Below are 18,119 nucleotides of genomic sequence, written 5' to 3' on the forward strand. Positions count from 1 at the left end.
GAAAGAAGCTCAAGACCTCGTAATGCACCCCTTAAGCCCAAGCCTAGCCTGGCTGTCCCAGGTCATTCCTGATAGCAGCTTGCTGGAAAGATTTTAAGAAAAAGTGGATCCAGAAAGCCCACAGCAGTTCAAATCAATTTGTTCCAGGCCCCCTTTTTATTACAAAGTTTTACCTGGTACTCAATTTCCTGTCTCAGAATTGAAGCCCATTGCTTCCTGCTTTATTCATCACAGAAATGGGGATTGGACTGTGCTTTTTTGTCTTTGCAGTGGATATTAGTACATTTGAAGTTTTCTGTCTCTCTCTCCCTACCCTACAAATCCAATTCTTTCAATCTTCCTTCATTGATCAGAGGTCTAAAAACCATGGCCCTTCTTATTGTCTTTCTTCTATCTCTTTCCGCTTGGTTCCTACCCTTTTTGAAGCACAGTGCTCGAAGTTAAATATAGACATCCAGCTGAGACTTTATCAATGTCAAGTAGCGTAGAAAGAAAGATTTATCAGTAATGTTCTGACAACAGTAGACTACAAATGAAAAATATTCAAGAATCTGGAGACATTGTTGTACTTTTTATTTAAATTTTAAGATGAATTAGAGTGCAAGTTGGCCTCACTATAATGAAGAAAATGTTTTGGGGAAAATTAAAAAAAAACAAACAAACAAACAAACAAAAAAAAAACCACCAAAGAGCAACACATACTGAAATACAATGACTGATCCATTTGGTGTACTGATAGATATAAAATCTACTGGAGTCAGTGCCAGTTTTTTAATAGACTATGCAAAGAAGAATCATATTATTTAAATTCATATGGACTCTACAAAGTTATCCACACCTCCTCATTCCCAGGACACTGTCCCAGGTCCCAGGCTGTCCAATCCTGTCAGAACTGAGCCACGGCACAACTGAGGATGCAAAGTTACTTTTGGATCCCTACATTAAATGTCTTTTCACCTTTCTCTGGCACTCTCTGACATGAAACAGTTCATGTCCTAACTACTAAACATTTGCCTTCCTAACCAGGCTCGCTGCAGTCAAGTTACCTTTTGGCAACAATCTGTGGTCCATGCTATCTCCCAGACCACATCCAAAACTTGTTTGGAAGAATGGCATCTGCCGCAGGTCAAAACTGTGCACTGAACTGTTATAACAATTTCCGAATATAGCCAGGCATGTTTCAATACCTGGAAATGTTCCTAACACTAAGCAAACAAATAAAAGGCTGATTTTGGAGCACAGCAGTTCAGTTGCTCTCCTGGGAAAAGAGCCACGCTTTCCAAACTGTTAACGCATTTCATATTGTTATTGAATTAAAACACAAGCCCTGAAGTAGTCCAGGGAACAGACCCTAAACCTGCCCAGTTTCCATATGACTTTGCCATAAGATAAGTACTGGGTAAATGCATCAGAAAGATGTTATTCCTATTGAGAGAGAAAAGAAAGCAAGAATGTAATTCTTAGTAAACCAAAGTCAGACAGAAAAACTTCTAATGACCTAGGAAAGGAAAAAATATTATTTGGAGGCCACAACTTTTTTGGGGGTTTGGTTTTTTTTTTGGTTTTCCACTGTTTAATACAGAAGAAGAGTCTTCTGCAGTTGCAGAATTTGAGCTATTTTTCTCCACTGAGCTATCCAAGGTCCAATAAGTGCTTGGCTGTTGCTGCCTTCTTATGACAGCTAGACAGCCGGAAGATGTGAGCTTGGAAAGCAAGCTGTTTATCAAAAAAATTTCCTTGATCAGGACACAGAAGCCAGGTCAAGGAAGCAGTGAAATACACTCAGGTTGCTCTATAGCCTCCCTCTCAGTGAACAGGACCTTGTCTCTGGGTTTATAACCCCAGTCACTAGCCATACATCTGGGAATTATTTGCATTTCATGCCCCCAGGCAGTTTTGTTTGTGTTTTAATTGCTGTAAAGTGTACTGCTTGCCTTAGTGTCCTCATCTGAAATTTGAATAACAAGCCTTTATTTATTTATTTACTTGTTTATTTATTAAGACCTATGAACTCAGTTCTAGACTAAAGCACGTCATGAGTATCTTTTGTTCAGCTTTTACAGAGCACCAGGTTGTATAGCCTGGCCCTGGCCCTTGACCGCCCAGTGCAGTTTGGAGCTGGGCTGAGCTACAGCCACTTCTGGAGGTACGGCAGGCACTTGCATTTATGTAGCATCATTCTTCACTCAGTGCTTTTATCCCCTTGAAACAATACTGTCTCGTTTTCATTAAGGGCCTGAATGTGTAACACTGGAGAACTAGAAGCCTGCAGCCTGAGCTTTGTCAAGCCTTGTATGGACACTAGGAAGAAGTCTATGGCCAAATAATTTGCAGCATGGGGTGCATAGGCCATCCCTGAAATCCTCTGCATTAAAGGTAAAAAATGTCATGAAGTGACACATGAAAAAGGAAGAATGACTACATGACAGTCTGCAGGAGGAGCAAAGCTGGGCAATCTTCCACCATGGACACAAAGAGCAGGCAGAAGATCAGAGCCACATCTTCCCCCTCTCCCATCCCCCAAATCACTGCTCAGCACTTAAGAGAACAAATGGGTTTATCCAGTTGCCTAAGATAAACCTGACATAAGCCTTGTCTTTTTGCCATGACCTTCTGACTCGAAAGTTTTTAGCTGATCCTAAAGGTCGGTTGGTCACTTTGGCTGAACAGAGGGCAGAGAATGGTGGTAGGAAGGAAGAAGAGCCAGACAAGAGCAGCTTGCACCTGTTCAAAGAAAGATGCTTGAGTTTCTGCAAAACTGTTTTCCTCAATCAACTGCAAATGCATCAAACTTGCTCCAGTCTCCTGTAATGGCATTTTATCACTTATGTCCTCACAAAAGTCTTATTTAGACAAGAAATTATGCAAATAAAATAATTTCTAATCATCACTGTCTTCAAAGGAGGACAACAAAGAGTTGCTTTCAAGAAAATCTATTGATAAGGGTAATTATGTTATTAGGCTTTCTCAGTCATCTCTTCATACATACAGTAAGTACTTTCAACTTAGAATCTTTCATCAGTATGGCATAAAAATCTGGATAAAGATGTAGACAGGTAAAGAAAAGATCATGAAGTGTTTTATGTACATAAATTACACCTTATACTACCTCTGACAATTCAGAAGGGATTATTAAATTTAGGCACTGATGCCTCTACATCAGACTTCTTATTTAGTTATTTAAATGCAGTTTTGAGGATCTACATATGAAGACTGTGGCATAAACAGCTTGCCTAGGATGAGACAGCAAACGGATGAAAGTGCCAAAATAAAGCATATGTGTTTTGAGCTTCCTCCTCCAGCCCTCTGAGCACTGCCTTTAGCCACATGTCCTCATGTAGTCTAGGAGCGGCTCTTTACTGACAACCAGCATTTTACACAGTGATCAAGTAGATTACTATTTTATTGTGCGTGGCACGCTTTTGACCAAAGCCAGGTTTGTGGTCCAAACTTAAAATGGATTCTTATTACGTATGCCAGAAAAGATTTGACAAAATATTTCCTCTCAATTAAAGCTTTTATTAAACCAATGAAAGGCCCGTCTATTCTCCATAATATGTATCTCCCAGTGGCTTATATGGGACACATGATGTCAAAAAACAAAGACCTGATGGTCATAGCAAAAGGTGCTTCACTAATTGCCTTTTGGAAAGAACTTCATCCAAAATTCAGCAGTAAACAATAACTTCAGAATAGTCATGGATTCCGAAAGAATGTTGAAATCCTCCAGAACATTAACTGTTTAACCTGGATCCCTAAAAGCACAGTGATTTGTTATTAATGTCTTCAAAAGCCAGTTCTGCAGCCACTGAGACCATATGAATCAAGTGTCTCTGTCCACTGCATGTTTACAGTCAGAAGTCAAGCTAGACTGTACGATAAGACCCCATGCTTCTCCTCTTTTTAACCTGGGCAGGCAAATGAAATTTCATACAATAACCCTGCTGAACAGCTGGTTAAAGTCAAGGGGCCTGTCAGGATCAGAACCTGCAATTCTAAGTAAAAACATGAGGGAAAGAAACCAACATTTTCAAGAAGTGCTAACTGTAGTGTTACAAACACTATTATTTTAAGTAGGATCCCTACTGACTGTCAGAATATGTTATCAAGGGTCCAGGGTACAGATCAGATCAAATAATTGATGCTAGTAAATAGAAAGCTTTACCAGGCAGTGATATCTCCTTTTATGTGACTATGCCGAATAGTCAGTATCAGCATCTTACACAAATATGCAGCATAGTTAACGGTGTGATTTCTGCCATAGGGTAATTGCTATAGGACTTGGTGCACTGTGGAATGCATTCACTGAGGACCACTCATACAGAAACGTACAAAAAAGAAAAAGAAATCAAAACCGCACTGAACTATTCACACATCGGCTATGCTGAAAGATTACCCAAAGCCTAAGTCCAGGCTCCATATCTAGTCATGTGCTGAAAAATACCTTTACGCCAGGCAGTTCACATTGCTGGTTCTCACGGGACGGCCCTGGTGCTTCAGTTCTGCTACCACTTAACACCTGCTGTAAAACCTAGCTGATGTGAGCAACAACAATATTTCTCTTCATTCCTCCAAATCAGAGGTTCAAGTCCACCCTCCCTGCATTGGGTCAGAATGCAGTAATTTCATTTTACTTATAACATAAAATTTATTTATAACATAAAATCAGCTGCATTCATTCGGGCCAAACTGCAAGAGCCCATCATCATAGTGATCAGACTCTGTGCTGCAGCTTGCCAGTGTCCTGACTGCAGTGATCACAGATACCTGACTGCAGAGCTGTCACAGAGCAGCCAGCCAGCCGCGGCATGATGCTGTGGTGGGGCCCATGCCATCCCACAGGGCTCTGCACTCAAAAGGAGACCCCCAGGAGGAGGCAAACCCACAAACATCCTACAGCTTCCCCACCACACACACTCTCACATGAGTTGGCACCATGCTAAAACTTACACAAGGAGTCTGCACAGGGCATAGATTCTTTAAAAAAAAGCCTAGGTAGCCTTTTATGGTTGCTATTTGAAGCAAGTTGATCTGTTAAGCTATAAGTAATCCTTGTGCAGTGCTTCAATCTGGAAAACAGACGCTGTGTCTCAGCATCTGAGTCATTGAGCTAGACCCAAAAAAACCACCAGAAACACAGCTATCAGCTTTTGAAACTAGCTGGGTACTACATAAGTTTTAACAGCATATTTACAGTGAAAACAGTGAAGATGGCAGCAATAATTCACACTTTTTGTCAAAGATTTTTTGTAAACTTAGGCTCCCCCATAAAAGACTGTGTGCTGGTTGGTTCAAACAGGATTCTACAATCAATCTTTTGGCATTTCACCATTTTTGCTTTTATTCTGTCCACAAATTTATGACTTCTGCCCACCAAGCCTAATTGCAAAGTCAGAAAGCTGCTGCGTGGACTATTTTTCTCTTCTCCACTCCACTTAGTTTCATTGATTTTGAGATCTGCCTCTCTACAGCTGACTCAGGGTTTATTATTAACAATAACCAGACACATTTCAATGTTACTTCATGCTGAAGGTAGTTTTGGATAAATTGGAGGAAGATTGCTGTAGTACAAGAAGGCAAGAGGATCAGCTTTGTCTCTGTAAATCTCGAATATGAAAAGTTTATTGCCAGGTTTAATTTATCTTTGCTGGAAGACACATGAACTTTAAGAGATAAATTTGTCCCAAACGTGCAGAAAACTGCACCTCCTAAAAAGTGTTCATTTATACTTTCAGTCAATTCCCATAAATCAAGCCTCCAAAACATGATTTATAAATACGCTATTTTATTACAGAAGTTGCAGATAGTAAATCTATTCCCCTTGAAATTACATTCCCTGTGCTCCGTGTTTTTCAAAGAGGATGTCTTGCCCCATGCTAAAGCAAGAGCACTGAAAGGCCTGCATAGGTGACCAAGGAGTTCCTAACAAAACTCAAATATTAATTAAAAAGTTCAAATGAGGTGATATCAGGGTCAGAAGACCCAGGAGGAGTATAGAGGCACTGTCTGAGCATGCTGGGACAGGGCTAGGCCCGCCAAAGCCTACCTGGAGATGTCTGGCAAGGGGCTGTAAGGACTTCTACAAGTACATAAGACCTACTGCTGAAAGGGGAGGGGAAGCTGGTGACGAAAGACATAGCAAAGGTGCTCACTGCCTTTTTCACCTCCATCTTTACTGATAAGCAGCATTCAGAAAGTCCCAGTGACGAGTAGGAAAGTTTGAAGCAAAGAAAACTTATCCTGGGTGGACAAGGATCATGTAAGGAACATTTAAGCAATCTGGACTTAAACAAGTCCATGGGGCTTGACAGGTTTCATTCATGAGTACTGAGGGTTGATGTCATTGCGAGGCCACTCTCAATTATCTTTGAAAGGTCATGGTAATTGTGGAAGGTTCCCAAGGACTGGAAGAAAGAAAAGGTCACACCTATCTCCAAGCAGGGCGAGAAGGATTTGGGGGATTGCAGGCTGGTCAACCTCACCTCCATCCCTGAGCAAGTCCTCCTGAAAACCTTTTACAAATATATGGAGGACAAGAAGGTGATTGGGTGTGGCTGGCAGGGACTTACTAAAGGGAAGATCATGTTTAACCAACCTGATAGACTTCTATAACCAGGTGATGAGAATGGTGGATGAGGGGAGAGTAGTGGATGCTGTTTACCTCAACTTCATGGATGCTTTCAACACTGTTTCCCATAATATCATAAAAGACAAACTGAAATACAAACCAGAGAAGTGAACTGTGAGGTGGATCAAAAACTGGATGAAATGCCAGGCTCCAAAAGATTGTGATCAGCAGCATGAAGCCCAGTTGGAGACCAGTTACTAGTGATGTACCTCAAGGGTTGATACTGGGGCCAAGAGTTTTGGCCCATTGTACAAGTCAAGCACCTGGAAAGGAACAATCCCAGGCACAAGTACACACTGGAGGCCAAAAGGCTGGAAAGCAGCTTGGCAGAAAAGGGCCTGGAGATCCTGGTGGACACCAAATTAAACATGAACTGACAATGTACCCTTGTGGCAAAATGGTAATTGTGGGCTACATTTGGAGGAGTGCTGCCAGCAGGTCAAGGGAAGCGATCCTTCTCCTCTGCTTCCTGCACTCACACCTACTGTGAGGGTGGTCAGACACCAGAACAGGTTGCCCAGAGAGGCTGAAGAGTCTCCACCTTTGTAGATATTTGAAATACAACTGGACAAGGACCTGAGCAACCTGCTCTAGCTGATTCTGCTTTGAGCATGTGTGGTGGAGTAGGCTTTCTCCAAATCTGAACTTTTCTGTGACTCTGCAATGACAACCATGTGTTTTTGCAGGCACGTGTTCCTGTTGAGCAGCACTAAGGGATATATGTTGGTGAGCTCTACCAAAGGTATCTGAAAAATTCTCATCAGGGAAAGGTCTCCATTACAAGCTAGTCTATATGACAGACTACAGTCCCATTTTTCCTCTTGCAACTTTTTCCTCCAACTATTAGTTTCTCTGAAAGAAGGATTAAATATAGACTTGATCGGAAGAATAGTTTCAGTAATAAGGAGGTACAATCTTTTTAAACAGCTCATCTGGCATTTTCCATTTGCAAGAGCTCTTTGTTGATTTTTACACTTGCAAATAGTTTCCTGTTAAGTCCAGCTTCCAACAGCAGAAACAGTTGCTTCTGTCATAGAAGGGGAGAGGGGGGGGAAACCTGAATAACATCTTTATTTAGAGGAAATTCATCTTCCTTGAGAAAGGAAAAACAAACAAACAAAAAAACCCCAAACAAGTATTGTGCAAGGGCACAGAGCTGAGTAGCACTTGACAGTATGGAACAGGCCGTACCCAGCAGTCATTCCAGGAGCTGCTGTCTTCCCACACTCAGTCGCTTCCCTTTTCCTTCTTTTCTGTGGCCGCACACGCAGAGTTAGGAATATTCCTCTAGGGAAGACACACAATTTCCTTTTGTCTCCTCTTTTAATTAAATTGCTAATGGAGTCTCTACAAAGAAGAGATTTGAGATATCAAAAGTAGAACCATCACCACCTCTTGACAGTGTGGGATGATGTGAAGAGATGTGAAAAGCCTTCTGATGCTGCTAAAGACCACGTTGTATCTTTCCTTCACTAAAAGGAACAGTTTGTTGATGTGTAAGTATTCCCTGGCTCCATAGGGAATACAAGGGCTTGATGGCCCAACAAACCAGCTGTTGTCACCTGTTACCACCTTATTTAGTGTCTGTGGACTCAATTCAACAAATCAGAGCATTCATTAAATCTATATTTAAATGTTATGCTGAGTAGGAATGGATTTAAGCACACAGCATAGAATGAGCTCCTAACTGGATCTTCCAGAACAGTTTTGTAAGGAAATGTGCTTGTTCCCAGGCAATGGGGCCGAGTAAAGTATGCCTATTTTACTCAATCCCCTTATTAAAACCCAATGGTTCATGCTGTTCCAGTAAGAGAATAACAACAGCAAGCTTACATAAGGTGCTCTCCTAGCGGATATGAAACTTTTTGTATCTAGGGAAATCAAAGTCCCATTTCTCCAACTGCATAAATACTAGCTGAAATCACATAGGGACATATTAATAAATTAACCTTTATGAGTACTAGCAATACCTTGTAGACAAATAGAGGACTGTAGAGGAATCGTGCAACTGAACAGCATCTTATAGACATATAGGCACGAACAACACATTTGATGAGTCTCTTTGAATCCAGGAGATTACTCTGAAAAGAAAAGTTATCCAGTATGGCTTAAGCACCAAACTCTCCAGAGGATAAACACTCAAATACCTTGAAGAAGACTGGGCGTAAGTGTTTCAAAAATTGGATCAAAGTAATTGAAACTGTCAGAAAAGCATGAATAAAATTGATACCCACTGTACTAGAATGGAAACAGCTTAAAAAGATTTAGAGACTATTTGTGGTTTAGCATTAAAAAAAATTATGTAAATGAGGCAAGAAATAGGGCATATGCACAACCGTTATTCTGTCAGATAGTTTCTACTATCACCAACAGGTGAGTCCCACTGTGCCTATCAAATTAATTTGTGGCCTAAACAACATATCTAATAAAAAATTAGTGCATGGATCAGCATCCGCTTTAAAGCTTTCTGAGACAGGTCTGATTTCTGAAAATTAGAATCTCTATGTCTGAATGGTCACACCCAGAAGAACAGGATAATTCAATGCTGTTACAAGTGCAGCTTTCCCTCCCTCTTCTCCCTCCTACCCCAAACGCTTATCTCAGTCCGCCGGTGCTGATAAATGCCCAGCTTTTGTATGGAACATATATACATACACACATACATATGTGAATATTTTTTTTATTATTATTATTTTTCCCCTGAACTTACAGTCTGTTACTGCAACCATAAAGCATCCAGTCACCTCAACAACAAGCCAGGCATCCCAGAGGTAGAGACCACAGAGAAAAATACAGCCGTATCACAGCAGAGAAAACAAAAAACAAACATGCTTTATTCAGCTTCACAAGAGGCAAGAGCAGCCCGGGCCAAACTATGAGAAGTCCCAGCCAGGAGGCCACCCCATCTTCTTATTTTCTCAGTTCTTTTCAGAGCTGCTATTTTGTGGGCATCACACTTATACCCACATAACCTGAAGTGTTACTGTTTCCTTTGAGTCTGGTCAATCTTCAAAGCTCCAAAGTAAGGCCAGGTCAGTCTGAATGAGCCTGGCAACAGGAGGATTTAGACTGACAGAATGAAAAACTCCATTTAAAAACAAAACAAAACAAACAAACAAAAAAAAAACAACAAAAAAAACCCACAAAAAAAATCAAAACAAAACAAAAACAAAAACCTTGACCTGTAATCCAGCAAACTAATACATGTAAAACTGAATAAGTTGATGTTTCTTCAGATCTAATTATTAAAGATAAACTTTGCAAAGTTTTAAATTGCAACAGCTGAAGTGAGGATAGTTCACAGATTCCTGAGCTATTACTTTTGCCTCTGTTAATTGGTTTTGGCTTGCGATAAGGCTTTTGCAACAAGATTAATTCTTTGCTTTGAAGGCAGCACTCTAGTGGCAAGATGGAGGATCTTATTCACGGAAAGGATGGCTACTGAATGACTGTAGTTCTTCTACTTAAAGCTTCCTGCTTTTCTTTTTCTTATTCAAAAGTGTGAATTTAAACAGTCCTATTCTGATTACTGAATTTATGAAATCATGCACAACACTATCACTAAGGACTTCATTTGCTGCATATCTTCATTTGTGAAATAATCGCTTAGGCAATTCAGAGGAAATTTCTCAGAACTTGCAGGGCCATGCACTGATCTAACACAAAAAGGAAAATATCTATAATTTATGGCTAGCTCACAGTGCCAAATGCTGGGAAAAGCAAAAAGCAGCAGGTTACGTTAGCAGTACCCTTGTGCTAAGTAACGGATGATAGGGACAAAACTTGAGACTGGGAAAGTGGAAGGTTTGTCTAAAAATTAAGTTTAGGAGAGAAGGAAAACAATTCCGACAATCATCTGTCCAACAACACAGGCTCAAGTTTAGAAAACTGCTAAGCTCTGGTGGAAGTAGGTCTGCAACCCTTCTCTAAGGAGAAGATGCCCTTACTGGTTGTCCCATGTATGGGACCAGCACTGCCCTCCTCACATGCCTGACAGTGACTCAGGCCAGCAAGATCTGCGGGGAAACTTCCTTGTGGACATCAGCCAGATCCTGAAGAGCTTTTGAGTATTCACTCCCGACTGGACCAGACAAATGTGTCTGTGCAGTCATCCTGCCCCCAGCTGCCACCCCCATGCACCCCCCATACCTCTTCACTCCCTCTTGCACAAAACATACCAGCTCTGCTCTCTGTTGCTGTGAAGCCTGTACACCATTTCTTCCTTATCTCAAGCACCTGGTATGGATGAAGGCAAAAAGAAATGTTTCACAGTAACAGATGGAAAAAATTCTGTTCTTTAGTCACTTAAAATGTGATGACTCCAGTTCCATGGTCTTATAAAGCGTTGTCTTTTCCCTCATGTTTTATAAATGAAATCTGAAAAAGAAAAAAAGAAATCACACAGAAAATGTAACTCACAACAACAGTATTTCCCTTCCAGGCTTCCTTAGAGCTAATTTCAGATCCAGCTACGAATTTCTACTTGCTCAGAACCATCAGGGGGGAAAAAAGCTTCCATCTGATCCCTGACTTTCTAGTCATCCCTTTTCTGCCAAGGAAACAAAGTGTTATTGATAGAGAGAACCATAATTCCCCACCACCCCTACAGAGAGGAGAGGCAGGACACACATGTTTATAAGCACGCGGGATATTTGACTGTCAAGTCAGCTCTTGTATGCCCTGAAACAAGTTATTTTGCTTTGCTGTCCCACCCAGTCTCTGTCTTTCTGCTCTTGCTCCTCAGGTCAAAGGTCTACTCTCTTCTGCACCCGTGAGCACACCTCAGGCAGTGTCAAATTGAAGCTCTCTTCAAAAGCCTTATGCAGACCCCCTTCACTTCTGTCTCACCCTCCCTTCAGCTTCATTCTGGCTGTGCTTGTCTCTCTTGTCAGGCCATCTTGCAGCTCACATCAGTGGTCCTTTCCTCCACATCTCTTTGTCTCCAATTTCTTCTGATGTTTTCCTTACTCTCCTCCCACTACCCCATCTTTCCTTTCCAAAATTAGATCTCTTTCCCTGTTGTTTATTTAAGGGTCCAGCTCTTCCTTTGCGAAGCCCTTTTTCCTACCTCCTTCCAGGGATGGTGGGAAAAGTGCTCTGCAGCCTTGTGAGCCACCAGCAAGCTCTCCCATTCCTACCCATGCCACCCGCAATGCTTCTCCTCTTTGCACCAGCACTGTGGGCAGCACTACTGATGCAGGCTGTTGCAGAAGAAACCATGTTTAAGAGAGGAAAATGTCACACAGAGAAGTTATCCCATTCTCCAAGAATGGCTGAAGGAGAACTTCTGTATGAAATGGGATTAACACATTTCATTTATCAGCAGGCATCAGACCCAAGGAAGAGCATTTGCACATGCGATGGACTAAGCACATGCATCCAACCAGCTTCAGTGGGATTTCCCACCAGCCACACGTAAATGCCCACTGGATCCGGAGCAAACATGGACACGACCCCGCCGCAGCTGAACTCCCACTTCCCCCAGCTGGAGACAGACAAGGAGTGGCTGCAGCTGCAATACAAGCTGGCAGAATTTGAGGGTGGAGATAACAGAACCACACCGTGGCTTTGTTCTGTTGTAGCAACATCAGGAACAAAAGCAGGAAGTAAGCAGGAAGGATGTTAAACAGTTCTCCCTATGCATGCAGCTCCTTCCAACACGTGAACTGACAAATTTTCCTTGTTATTTCCTATACACATACCTTTTTGAAAAGACTATTCCCCACAGAAACAGCCTCACTGTGCAGACACGTATGCTTTCAAGTTGCAAGAAAGATAATTCATAAAAAACCAATGTTGACATATCAGGTCTAGGCACATTCTTGGCAACAGCTATACCCCTTCCTGGTTAACACAGTTCTAAGGCCAGAGGGATTCTAGTGGGATGTTGTCAGGTCTCCTAGCACACCAAATTACCTAACACCGTAGGTGGCTTTCACAGTGATTTTTATTTGGCATCTTTATCAAGTAAATTAAAATTAGTAGATCTCTAAATGAGTTACATCTCTAATACTGTTCAAATAGACATCTGGAAACTGGAATTTCTTAGTATTCTCCTCAGATTTTAGAATCTGAGAGACGTGTAATTATTTAACATACAGCCATGCTGTGTTCAGGTATTACTGCTTACTTATACGTAAAGCTATAATAAACCTTTTTCTCTTGTCAGTGTAACATTCTTCCTCCAATCTCTGATAACACATCACAGCACCTGCTCCACAATACCCTAGATTTGTCATCCAGAAATCTGGTCAGCTTATTTTCAGTGCAAGAGAATAGTTTATTGTCTTGCTTTAGGGGACTGTGGTTCTATTTTTAATTAAAATAGATTTATATCCTCCTGTTATCACCAGGTTCAGACTGCATTTTCTCAAAATGGATTCAGGCCAGAAAGAAAAGTGGAAACAAGCAATGAATCCTATTAAACCTGAAATAGGGTTTTTTAGTTGTATTCACAAGCCAGCCTGGTTTTGAGGTTTAACCCAGCCCTTGCAAAGAACATCCAGTTCTTTCTGCATGATCAAATTCATAAGATGTCTTCAGATTACTAAAACAAGAAAAGGCAAAAAGGCAAATTCTATTTCATTTTCAGTCATAAGATTGTTTATTTTTTCCTTATTTCTTCCTTTTGATTAATACATCCTATGGAATTAATCTTTGAATATGCTTAGAATTCTCTGTTCATGCTACTTCACCCACACTTCTTAAAGCTTAACTTTTAAATCGATAAAGAAAAATCATTGAAATTGGAAGGATTTAAGCTTTCCTTGAACATTTTTGTTTGGAACACGATTCAAGGAAGATTAGTGCTATACAAACCTTTATCATCAAGGAAAACCCCACAGCTGCTCTATTTTAAATGTATTGAAAGAAGGCAGTGTCTTTGCAATAAAGTAATTCTCCAGTTTTCTTCAATGTTGGGCTGACATTTAGGCCTCAGTGAAGTAAAAGAGGTCACTTATTCCTGCTCCTTTGGAATTAGGATTTCAGCCCTTCACATTATCCATTAGCACACACCACTGAAAATCTGATGCTCTTAAATAAAATTGCCACCCTTTCATTTCCTTTCAAACCAAATGACTCATTCCATCTTGTTGCAGTGCAGGCAGACAGACACAAGTGAAGCAGCTCTTATTTTGCTTTCCACTGTCTCCTTTCCCCCTCAAGGATCTTTGCTGAGTTTTGCTCCAGCAAGCAAATTACAGCATGCAACAGGAGTACTTGTGCGGTGACTCTGGAATCTTCCTCTTTTCTCACCAGACCTGCTTGTTAAAGATTTAGCAACTGAAAATTTCTTTATTCCTCCTTTTGTGGGGGACAAAGGGAGATTAAACGCCATGAGAAAGGATGGATACATCATTTCAGGCAGAAGATTCTCATCTTCCTGGCAGCTTTTAATCTCTCTTTGATGCTCACATGGGCAGCTGGCTTTTCAGTTTTGCAAAGCTCAGGTATCTGTTCTGTTGGATAAGCAACTCAGGAATGAGTATTCCCTGGATGGGGAGGGAGGCACTGCTTCAAGTTCACACTGCCCCACTTTGTGAAGTATGGCAAATTGTGCTCCTGAAAGCATCAATATAGATGCAAGGCAATCCCCCAGGAGCTGCTGCTTATCTACCCAGAGGAGGCACCTTTCAGCTGAGAAAAACATTCCAGAAGCATTTATGGAGTATGTCCCCCCTGCCCCAGGAACGTGAGTCTACCTTGAGACCTTAGGGCAATAATGCCGTATTAACTTTGGACATGATGCCTTGCCTCATTTTACAGTGTGAAGTAATTTAACTCCTTGTCAGGCTACAGGAATAAGGTGACAGCACAGATGCTGGGCAATTAAAATAGAAGTGTATATGAGGTGAATATGGCTAGTGGCTGGTTACTTGTTGGTACCAGGTGGAACACATCGGCTCACTCGTGGTTCAGTGGTAGCAGCACTGTGGGTGCCGGACTGCCACAGCTGAGATTTAATACCCTGCCTACTATGTTTCCCATCAGTGCAGGAGCTGAGCACCACAGGACTTGTAAATCCCCCCCTTTCACAAACAAGTATTCCCATGTGCAGTGCATTTTCTTGTGGGAAGGGGTTTATAGGCCAGCACTTAGAACCATCTGGTCAGTGTTTAACAAGAAGCTGAAGCTATAATGTAAGCATATTTTATTCATTCAAGGGCTCTCCTCCTGGCTAACAGCCAGCTCCCAGACTCCCTGAGCCATTTTACCCTCCCCGTTGCATGCTTTAGAGACTGATGCAGTAAGTTAAGCATTGAAAGAGCAGGCTTTCAGATAAGTCATCTGTCTCACCTTACGTATCTGTCCTGCAGACACAATCCCTACCTTCCTCACCCTAGGGTTAGGTACTGGCTTGAGAGACACATTGGTGTGCACAACTCCTTCTCCTTCTCCCTCCACGGCAGAGCAGGCCGCAATGCCATGCAACCATCTTCAACTATTTCAGTCACGTGAGAGGTTTCAAAGCAGTCTCACTTGATCTAGTGGGGCTGCTGCACTCCTGCTTTCCACCTGGGCAGACATACACACCTCACCCTTTTCAAAAATTGTTGATTTTCAGGCAATTCCTTTCTTGCACTACCTCATCTCAAAATCATCTGTGTGCTGGTGGCAGGGCAGGAGGCAAAATCACACCGCTGGTGGGGACAGTCCAGCTTATGTTGGGATGAGCTGCTGGGGGATCATGCTTTTGTCTCTGCTACAAGCTGCCTCAACCCAGGAGATGTGGATCTGCACTTAGGAGGAAGCCGCAAGCCTTGATGAAAAGTAGAATAGATTTGAGCTTGAGTGAGGCCAAGTTAACAGGGGTGCATTACTTATGTGTAATCAGGGCAAATGTGTCCACTCTGGCAGAGCACTCTCACGCTGTTTGCCAAAGCTGGTGTAGACATACCCATAGCAGAGCTTCTTTCCGCAGCACATCTTGTGTTCCTCAAGCACTCTCATGCCCAGCTCTATGCAACCAAACTACACCCAGTCAGCAGGGCAGTCTGGCAGATAAACCATTACCATGTCTCCCATCCTGCCCTGACCGATCCTGAGGGTTACAAGACCTCTGATTAAAACAAGACCTGAAGACTGACCCTATCAGGGTTGCACTGAGACATCCATTAGATGGAGATATAAGTAACGAACCACTCAACTGCCTCCTGCCTCTACAGGAACAGGAAGCATCAGCCAAGGGGGTAGGGGTCCACAGTTCAACTTTTCAGAGCTTTTCCTTGAGCACAACCTAGAAGACTTAAAAGCCTTTGATAATAACTAGAAAATATCCCTTAAGAAACAAACCAACCAATCTTTTTGTGACTATAATTTTGAAGTGTCCTTCCCCATGGGAATTTCCAGCAATTCTGCACTTGGAACCCCTTTTCTTCTTCTCTGAAATGGGCCAATGGCTGGAAAATAGTGTTTGTAATTTAAGTCACTGAGGCATTGATTCCTCAACATTGTAGGTGTCTGACCCCTCTTGTTTAGGAGGAATTCTTAGTCTTGGTCTTCTCTTCTATTGGTGGGGTTTGGTTTTGTTTTGAGAGTGTTTTTCTCCATGAAAGAGACTTTCCAGAGAGTGGCTAAAGTAACCAGGCCAGGATAGGCATGAATTTAGATACCTCTGCAGTTACACAGCCCCTGAAAGTAGATGGGATCATATCTACATAAAGCCCAACTAAATCCCCAATAGCAGTGACTATATTTTTCCCCAAGGATTTCCTCTCTTCCGTATCATTTGAACTGTGATGAACTTGCATTAATATTCTAGCTGAAAGCTAGTAAACAGTCAAGCAAATTACTGTATTGTGTACCCAAGTTTTTCACTTCCTTTCTCCTCAATAGTTTCATTCATCAAACCAAGCCAGAGAAAACCCCCACAGAACTACTTATAATAGTGTTCCAGCCAGCATATTGGCTTCTCTACCATGTCTACTACATGTCAGTAATGAAGAGTGGAATTCACCTCATCAAATAGATTCTACAGATTTGCTTGAGGATAATATGACATTAGAAAAGCAGATACATATTTCAGGCCCAAATTAAACGCCAGTTTTTGGTTCTTAAAAACACAGTCACTGTTATAGCTACTCTTTATTAGCCATCCTGGCAAACCTCAACCAAAATGTTTAAAATACTCAATTTAACTTTTAGTCCATCTGACATTTGATAATAATTCCTACCCCGTGCTTCAGAGAAATTGGCATCCATAGTGTTGTAAGCAGAAGGGACCTCCAGAAGCAATCCATTTATGCTCAGACACTCTGGTGTTGCCCTCATTGACACTTAAATGCCTATTGATTTCAGCGCAGCAAACACTTAGACACAAAATGGCTTTTGTTGTGTTAGAGCCAGTGCCTATAAGCCCTTCCTTCCTTTGGTGTCAACAGCATTGCAATTGATAACACAAACTGCTCCCATCTTGGGAGTACGTAGAATCGGGACTTACCTTAACCACAGATGATCAAGGCTCATGAAGGCAGCCAGAAACAAAGTCCATTCCTTTGCCTATAGAAGGAAAAGTCTGAGTCAGGAGGCTTTTCCCTCTATAAAACTGCCCTAATATTCAAAGCCCAGCTGGAACATCACAGCTGTCTACGCAGGCACAGGGAAAGTGAACTCCGTGACTTGTTAAGTTATTGCAGCAGGGTGTTCCCTGCTTCTTGCCATGCCCGGCAGCATTTAGAAGCCTGTCTGCACCCCAGGACGTGGCCAACGGGGCTGGATAACCTGTCCCTGTCTTGGAAAGGTAGCAGGGACCATCAATATCATGTACTTCTGTTGAGCTACAGCAAATCCCTTGCCATCCACAGGGATGATTCAGGAATAAGAAGGAGAAAGAAACATGAAACAAGATATAAATTAAAAAGCATAGAATTTTGCTGCTGCTTTCAAGGAGTTTAGAGGAAAGTCTAACTACCCATTTGCTTGCCCCCAGAGCTAGCAGTGTCCCACAAGAGGGCTGAGAGCAGCGAGGGTTCTTCATAAAGCAGTGAAACAGTTTTGCTTCAATTATTAAGGAAATTCCTCTTCCTTGATGCATCATGGCAGCTACAATCTAAGAAGACAGCTGCCTCTGAGAAGAGGCAACCTGAATTCATGGAATTGTCCTACTCTCTCCAAATGCAAGCACACTTCATGTCTTTGATGTTAAATGACCTTTGGAACAGTTCTTCAGATTTATCCCAAACTGACAATAACTGAGAGGCATAAACTACGTAAGACTAAAAGCTATCTCATGCAGTCACATAAAGTGAAATAAATAAGTTTCTGTTACCAAGAATTTGTCCATGCTAACCAGAAAGTCTGTCATTGATCCCTTCCCCAGGCAGGAGGGTCACCACTGGGAGTGACTGGGTGAGTCCCCACACTTTATCCCCAATTTTCAACACAGCTGAGTCAGTGCAGTGAGCACCACCTGCAGCAAGCAAGTGTGGGAGAGCATTCTATCTCATAGAAATATCCATGAGTAATATTTCTTCTCAAAGCCTCTTCATCA

Source organism: Falco cherrug, chromosome 1 (assembly GCF_023634085.1).
Source record: "Falco cherrug isolate bFalChe1 chromosome 1, bFalChe1.pri, whole genome shotgun sequence".
Classification (NCBI taxonomy): domain Eukaryota; kingdom Metazoa; phylum Chordata; class Aves; order Falconiformes; family Falconidae; genus Falco; species Falco cherrug.